This window comes from Chlorocebus sabaeus, chromosome 3 (assembly GCF_047675955.1).
Source record: "Chlorocebus sabaeus isolate Y175 chromosome 3, mChlSab1.0.hap1, whole genome shotgun sequence".
Classification (NCBI taxonomy): Eukaryota; Metazoa; Chordata; class Mammalia; order Primates; family Cercopithecidae; genus Chlorocebus; species Chlorocebus sabaeus.
In genome coordinates, this window is record NC_132906.1 from 88,613,051 (window position 1) to 88,622,041 (window position 8,991).

At 40.1% G+C, this 8,991-nt stretch overlaps 1 long non-coding RNA gene across 1 annotated transcript; it reads left to right on the plus strand.

Annotated features, from left to right (window-relative positions):
* Nucleotides 1–5,152: 5,152 nt before the first annotated feature.
* Nucleotides 5,153–8,448, plus strand: LOC140711476 (uncharacterized). Its single transcript, XR_012092690.1, has 3 exons — nt 5,153–6,146; nt 7,401–7,500; nt 8,213–8,448. It is a non-coding gene; the product is annotated as an uncharacterized lncRNA (long non-coding RNA).
* The last annotated feature ends 543 nt before the right edge of the window (nt 8,449–8,991 follow it).

The window sequence follows — 8,991 nt, forward strand, 5'->3', positions numbered from 1 at the left end:
GTCTGTAGACTCTATTTTGAAATGGGCTTTATTCCAAAAATAGGTTTTACTTTATTATTTTCCACTGCCTCTGGGGATATTTTGACAAAAATGGCAAAACCCAAAGACTTCCTGAAGGCTAATCTTTTTTCTGGGTCATATGATTCTTTTCAGTTTTCATCTGGAGAGGGTTTTATGATAACAATAGGTTTGACTGTTGGTGAACTGGAGAAAATCCTGTTGCTTTAGAGTTAACAATGAGTGGAATTTCAGTGCAGTATGGTTATTTGCTTAATACAATAGAAGTTGGTGCACACTGGACTTGCAAATGTCAAATAGACTGTGTGGGAAAATCTATATCACTGCAACTGAGTCAACAAACAGTTCTGAATGCAGAAATGCTGACAGGACTGTAGCAAGCAATTTGGTCAACTTCAATTCATGTCCAAAGTTAAGCTGGATTAAAAAGATGCCTGTGAAGAAATGGTTAAATATTAAAAACAGCAGGGATCTTAAAACCAAGAGGGGAAGAGAAAGAGGAGTCAGTGAAATGAAACATTAGAAACACAAAACAATATGCAATTAATAATACCTGTCTCAGAGGCAGGCTTATTATAAGGTGGAAGCCACAAAAGAACAAATGATCAAAGAAGCAGGTGAAGTCCTCCAGCTCATTACTCACATGCATCATGAAGTGTAAAACAGTGATTAGATGACAGAAAGATACTCTATCTTCCAATATTTTTAAACTTCTAGCTGTGTTGGGTAAACAGTTTCCAAATGGACATGAATTCACTTGAGCCTGATGCGTCTTAGTTTATTGGCCAGACATAGGATTTCAGATATGAATTGAATAAATCACTGCCTTACATCACATAGTTTTCCAGCCCAGCAATACTCAAGAGCATCTGGGTCAAGGGCAAGTTCTGGAGTAGGAGTTGGAAAGCAGAGGTTCTGGGTTGCCTGAGCAATCTGGGACAGGTCAATTTAATTCCATGAGCCCCAGTTTCCTTATTGACACAAAACAAGTATCAGTTCTTTACCTACCTGATTCACAAGGTTGTTGGGAAGGTGTCAAATGTAATTACACACACACACACACACACACACACACACACACACACGAAAGCACGTTAGCATCCTTAAAAAGCAGGATTCAGCATATTGTCTATGAGCAAAATGAATATAAATATAACAAATTCTAATGTTTACAGTAAGTAGTATTGCTGTCCTTATGAGTCAAATGATGTCATTATGTCAAATGATGTGATTTGTCAAAGGACAAGCAGGTAGAAAGGAGTGGATCCGAGTCGAATTAGATTTTGGGACTCCAAAGTGCAAGCTGTTAATCACCATTCTAAAACATGGGATGGAGGAAGGGAGTGAGGGTAGACGTATGAGGCATAAGGATCTGTTTAATACCTGAGCATGCATATTATATGATTTGCCTTAGAATTCCTAGGAGACACTTGGGAGACAAGGAAAATCTTGCCTACTCTACATACCAGGTGTTCTGGTCATTTAAAAATAATGATTAGTGTATGTCCTGTGCATTTGCATTTTGATTTTGGATAAAAACCAGCTAAAGTCATGGTGGAAATAAAGCTTAAGTGTTAGGTGCAGTCATTCGGAGCAATTCGTACTTTGATTCAAGCTAGTGATTCAACAGTGGATATCACTGGTCATAAGAGGAATGAGAGGAAGGCTGGAGGAGTGAAAATGCTTCAGTACAGATCTAAGATAGGATTTCTCACCCTCAGAGCTCTTGACATTCCGGGTCATGCAGCTCTTTGCGGTGGGTTTGTCTTGCACAGTGTAAAATGTTGAACAGCATCCCTGGCCTCTGCACGCTACGTGGCCCTAGCACACACCTTTCCCCACAGGTTGTGAAACCGAAAAATGTGTTTAGACATTGCTGAATGTCTCCTGGGGTATGAAATTGCTCCCATTTGAGAACCATTGTTCTAAAAACATCTCACAAAAGCATGGGTTGTTAGTAACTTCCAGTGTACATGTATAGCAATTGGCACAGCCCATATTTCATACGCAAATTCTATATTAGTAAATGATCGGTAGCACATTGAACTTTTGTTGTTGTTGTTTTGAGGGGGAGTCTCGCTTTGTCAACCAGGCTGGAGTGCAGTGGCGCAATCTCGGCTCACTGTCAGCTCCGCCTCCTGGGTTCACTCCATTCTCCTGTCTCAGCCTCCTGAGTAGCTGGAACTACAGGTGCCCAACACCACGCCCAGCTAATTTTTTGTATTTTTAGTAGAGACGGGGTTTCACCGGGTTAGCCAGGATGGTCTCGATCTCCAGACCTCATGATCTGCCCGCCTCGGTCTCCCAAAGTGCTGGGATTACAGGCGTGAGCCACCGCGCCTGGCACATTGAACTATTTTTAAAGCAATTTTCAAATTTGTGTATGCTTCAAGTAGTAAAAAGTGTTATCCAAATTGATGAGTGTTATCTTATTAAGACTATTTTAGAATTTAGTCAATGAGCAGAGCCATCCATTTATTCTTTACCCTTTTTTAGTTTAATTTGTTTTATTCCAAATAAGATTCTGAAAATAGTGTAGCAAGACATAAAGTAACACTACATAAAATCAAATACATTAAAATGTAATCGCTAAAATTCTTTCTTGAATTTTATGTATGTGAGAAGTTTTCTTTTGCCACGCTAGCAGGGTCCCTTAAAAAAGCAACAAAGGACAAAAATAGGATTTTTATTCTTTACATGTCTATGATCACAGGAATATATAATGTATACGTATGCACTTATAATATGCAGTGGGTTCAATAGTGTCCCCCAAAATTTATGTCCACTTGGAACCCTAGAATGTGACCTGTATGAAAATAAGGACATTTCAGATGTAATTAAATTATAGATCTAGAGATGAGATCATCCTGGATTTAGGCTGTGTCCTAAATCCAATTACTGGTGTCCTTTTAAAAAGAAGAGAGGGGCCTGGCGTGGTGGCTCACGACTGTAATCCCAGCACTTTGGGAGTCTGAAGTGGGTGGATTACCTGAGGTCAGGAGTTTGAAACCAGCCTGACCAAAATGACGAAATCTTGTCTCTACTAAAAATATAAAAATTAGCCCAGCATGCTGGCATGCGCCTGTAATCCCAGCTACTCGGTAGGCTGAGGCAGCAGAATCACTTGAACCTGGGAGGCAGAGGTTGCAGTGAGATAACCCCACTGCACTCCAGCCTCGGAGACAGAGCAAAATTCCGTCTAAAAAAAAAAAAAAAAAAAAAAAAAAAAACCAAGAGAGGTTACAGAGAAGCACATGAAGAAGGCCACTGCAGATGGAGGCGGAGATTGAAGTGAAGCATCTATAAGCCAAGAAATGCCACCTGTTGCCTGCAACCACCAGAAGCTCATGGCGTAAATTCTCTCCTCTAGCCTCCAGGAGAAACCAGCCCTGCCTTATTCCAGACTCCTGGCCCCCTTCACTGTGAAGGAATAAGTTTCTGTTATTTTAAGCCACTCAGTTTGTGGCCATTTGTTACAGCAGCCCTAGGAATCTAATATAGTATCTATATATCTATTAGTAGAAATCATATTCCCAAGACGTTGATTTCTTACGTTCTCGATCAGGCTAATGTAAGCGTATTGTGGCAAATCCATCTGCAGGACCAGCATACAGTGCAGTCTCCTGCAGAAGGGAGGGACAAACTTCTTTTTTCAAGCATGAAGAAATATGGAAACATCTTCTAAACATGTAGGATGTCCCGGTTATTTTTGGAGACCGTGCTAACATCTGCCAACTGTCATTGTAGGGCAAATATGTTTGCACTGTAGGTATGATAGGGAACATGACGTTGGGAAGTCATCATCTCTGACCTCTCTAGTTCAGTGGATTCCACTAACACAGGTGAGGAGCAGATAGTCACCAAGCCCTGTGAGATATGCTGTGGTCCAGCAAAGCATGAGAACTGGAAATCTAATTCACTGAGTTCTAACACCTTGGGACATTTTGTCTCGAAAGCAAAAAGATGATCATTTGAAGTCATGTGATTGTGGAATAGACAGAAGGCTGAGCAAACAAAGTTAGCCAGCGTACAATGGAGAAGACCCAAAAATAAAGAATGAAGGATTGTAGAAGAACACAGCAATGTCAGACTCAGCATTGAGGAAGAGGCAGCAGCTGCCCATGGGCTTTGGAGCACAGAACTCATGGGATTTGGAGGCAGACAGAGCTGGATTCAAATCTTCTTTCTATATCTTCTTCACTTTTGGTAGATGACGTGAAATCGTTATGCCTTGGTTTCACATCAACGCAAACGCGTACTTTATTGGCTTCCTGTTTGACCTGGCACGTGATGGGCACTCACAGGGGAAGTGGCAAGGATGTCAGAGCTACCGCCCCCTGTGCAAGCCCCCATTTTGTAAGGAAAATAAATCAGGAAAAACAATTGTTATAAAATTGGGTGGCAATCTGTTCAAAAACTGGTTTTAAGTTGATTGCTTGAAAGGCACAAGTGTGTGATGTGTGATAAGCCTTCCTCTAGCAATGCCACACTGACTTTGCATCAGAAACAACGTTTATGAAAATCCCAGGCTAGATGTTTGTCTTTGAGGGACTCAATTTTGGTTAAGAGAATTGGAGGAAAATAACACAAATTTTCTATTTATAAAGTAACACTCTCTCTTTTAAAGCGTTTGTGATCTTTATAAAATGGAATTTGATGTTTATGTGTTTATCCTTTCGACAGCCAGCAGTAAAGACTAGTTAAAATAATGAAATTTGCAGTTATGGTTTATTGCCATATTCTAACATCCAGAAATGGAAAGAAAATTTTAGAAGGATAAGTTAAGGTCTTTTATTGCCCTGTTCCCTATTGATATTGAGGAGATCTCAGCTATAAAGCAGAATCAACTTAGATATTTTTGAGGCATATATGTATTTATCTTTAAAACGTAGACTTATTTAAAAAGCAAATTGGCCGGGTGCGGTGGCTCACGCCTGTAATCCCAGCAGGTTGGGAGGCCAAGGCGGGTGGATCACGAGGTCAGGAGATTGAGACTATCCTTGCTAACACAGTGAAATCCTGTCTTCACTAAAAAAAAAAAAAAAAAATTAGCCGGGCATGGTGGCGGGCACCTGTAGTCCCAGCTACTCGGGAGGTTGAGGCAGGAAAATGGTGTGAACCCGGGAGGCAGAGCTTTCAGCGAGCCGAGATCTCACCATTGCACTCCAGCCTGGGAGACAGAGCGAGACTCCATCTCAAAAAAATAAATAAATAAATAAAAATAAATAAAAACCTTAGACTTAAATGGATCTACAGAAAACCTCGCTAACATTTTAAAACACGACAGCTGTAGTGAAAACATCAGAATACATTGGGTCAAATTAGATTAAATTGCATTACGTGACTCTTGTCAATAAAATGCATTCCAAAATCTATGCTATCTAGTAAAAATAAGATCAAGGAATTCCAGTGTTGTAGTGATGACAAAGTTTGCAAATAAAAGCCTTCATGTATCTTTGAAAAGAGATTTTAAAAAGCAAATTGCCCATTTTTAGTGGGGAGTTGATTTTTGATGAGGAAACGTCTCCCAAATACTAAAGGAAGGCCAACAAGAAAGCAGAAATGCTGTCAACTTTACAAGGGGAAAAATGTAAGCCATTTCTTTGCTCTCTCCTGATATATATATGTATTTTAAAATAACGTGTTCTCAACTAGCTTATTTTTTGGCACGCAAAGAAGGCTCTCAGTTTCTTTTCATTCTGTTCGTTAGTTGACAGGACCTCCAGGTAAAAGAAATGTTTTTAATAAAATATATTCCCTCACAGTGTGGAGGAGAAGGTAGCTAAGCAAGAATAAAGGTGTTATCGCTGGCTGCTCTGGGACATATATGATGTTCACTTTAATCTATTTGATCGTCCCTGAATTGCTGATTGCTGCTCTTTTCTCTCCAAGGCACACAAGAGAAGCTGAATATATTTATATATGTACATATGCAGGATATACAGGCTGCAGTAGGCATGCTCATTGGCTTTCTTTTTTACCTCTCTCTGTTTCTGCCTTTCTTCTCACTGTGAGCTGAAAAATGGAAGCAATTTGCTGGAGCCATTCCTAAAGCTCTCCCACCCGGCACCTTGACTTTTATAATTGCTGTGATATTTCACCCGAGCCAGCCGAAATGAGCGGAAACGGTGAGTGGGCTAGAGTGAGGGTGCTCATGTGCTGATGTGTCATGGCAGCATCCCATAAATATTTGTGTCCCATTTCTCGTCGGACACGGAGGAACCGCTCCAGCCGCCAGGCAGGGATGTGTAGGAGCGGTCACATGGTCCCCCATTTCCTCTGAGACCTGAGAGTTTAATGGGCATTGTTTAAATTACCCTTGAGACAAAGCTAGCATCTTCAGCAACAACCCTTCATCCCATCTCCTACTCTGCAGAAATTCACGCTCTGGGTAACCATATCTTGGCCTTCGTTTTAAAAATTAAGCATCCAAATGAACAATGAACCATCGATTTTAGGATAACAAGTTCTATCCCTATTTGTTTTTTGTTTTTGTTTTTGTTTTTAGAGGGAGTCTCGCTGCGATGCCCAGGCTGAAATGCAATGATGTGTTCTCGGCTCACTTTGATGTCCACCTCCTGGGTTCAAGGGATTCTCCTTCCCCAGCCTCCCAAGTAGCTGGGGCTATAGGTGCCTGCCACCATGCCCGGCTAATTTTTGTATTTTTAGTAGAGACGGGATTTCACCATATTGGCCAGGCTGGTCTTGAAACCCTGACCTTAGGTGATCCACCTGCCTCGGCCTCCCAAAGTGCTGGGATTTTTTAATGTTCTGGTTAAAGCCCCATCTTTCTTTGTGCATTATCTGAATTGGTGGTTAGATCCAAATTTCACAGTGCTTCTCACTCGCATCCAGGCTCGTGGCCACTCAACAGCCCTCCCTGACATGCCTTCCCCCAAGACAGATTTATTTTCTTCTAACTTCCAGAAGGATGGTTCCCTTCACTGTTTAATTAATACATTGACAACTTCCTCCAATTGCATTTTACCTCATAGATCAATCACTGCCCCATTGTCACTCTGTTATATGTAAATATATTTAATCAAAAAGATTGAATTACCTCTCCATCATTTATAGTGTTGTTCACACGAAAGCTGGAATCAAAGGCATCAGAGCGATGAAAAGTGCTTTTATCAGCCTCCCACCTAAGTCATTCCCCAAATCACCCTTTCTAGCTCCTGGCATCTTGCTTTATTTCTTATCTCTAGGACTCAGGAAAGTTCTGGATGCATTTGTCCACTATTTTCATGTCTCATGTGCTTTGGTTGGATAATAATGAACCAACAATAATTATAACAACTTTGAGGTCCTATGTTCACTCACTTTCAAGTCATTTGCCCTAATTTGATGTCAGTCCCATTCATTCATTCCATTATTGACAGGCACTTCGCTGGGCACAGAGGATAAAGCAGAAATGAGAAAGAGGAGCCTCTTGCTTTCAGGGAGCTCAGAGTCCGAAAGAGGAAACAGCCACATAAACAAGTAAATACAACCCCTGCCTTGCTGGCTTGTTGGCTAACAAGCTGCTCAGTTACCGCTAGGTTAGGTTCGAGAGCACAGTCAAGTCTTCCCAGCATTTGCATTTTCTCGAGTTCCTTTCAAGCTCTCTGATCTGCAGACTGGATGTTCAGGGTGCACGTGTTAGTGGAAGCCCTGACTAAACTGACCTTCACAAAATGAGGACATTTACTTCTGCCTCCAAATGTGTGGGAGTCTCCACCTGAGGGTATGGTCATCATTGCAACAAACATAAAAGCAAAAGGCACAGCTGACACAGGCAAGTGCCCTGTAGGAGAACCTATGCATTACTCCAAACTCTGCTCAGGTGTGTAACAAACTTACACTATTAACAAACTCTGCTCCAAACCCCACTCAGATATGTAGCAAACTTACATTTTAACAAGAGATTTAAGAGAAGTTATATTTGATCTTTACAACATTGAAATGTCAGTTCTTTGACATTTTATATTCTGATTGGAATAGAAAGGATATCATTTAAAAATATTGTTTCTTCTCCAATTTGTATATTATAGACAGGACAAGCTTCATATACTTAAACAAAGATATTTATAATGCATAGCGTGTAGTATTTCATGTACTAAGGTTCACTCTTTACAATGTCTTATGCTATGTTTTATTCACGTCAGGTGTTTACAATCATATTTTCTATTTGTTTTTAATTTTTGTTCTACAGATGGTGTTTTGCTTTAGCATGAACTTCTAAGACCTGCCCTCACATTCCTCCATTTCCAGTTAATAAAGCGGTGAGCATTTCCAAAACAAAGCAAAGAGACCACGTGACTTATGTAATGTAGTGGGACACATTTATTATGTAGATTATATTGAGGGATTTCAGTAGGTAATAGAAAGTGCATAGAATTGGAAATAAAAAAAAATTTGATTTCAGGCTTGTCTTGTTCATTTCCTGGCTGTGTGGTCTGAGGTGTTTACTAACCCCTCTGATTTTCAGTTTCTTCATTTCTAAGGAAGAATGGCAATGGCTACATTTTAGATTTATTATGAGGATTAAATGACATATTATATATAAAATGCATGGAGTGCAGTAGAAACATAGCGAATGGCACATATGTCTTGAAGAGAGGAAACTCAGACAGCATATTAAATCCAGTATAGAGACATGACAAATATCATTTTCAAAGCTTTTGTCAGGAATAGCTTAAAAAGTTAGATCTTTCTAGGACAATATCCTAAAAGAGTACTGAAAACACATTGGTTGATTTGCGGGCATTGCTTCTAATCTAGCAGATTTGCAACTTGATTATTTTTCACTGGAGGCATTAAAAGCAATTTATTTTTCAGCAAAAGGTCTATTTACCAAAAGAGGAGAAGAATAAAAAGGAGGAAAATGAAAGAATAGTAACAATGATACTCTCAATGAGATAAGTCACATAAAAATATGAAGGTATCTATATCGACTGATGTGTTGAGAGAGACAGAAATGGCAAGTGAAAA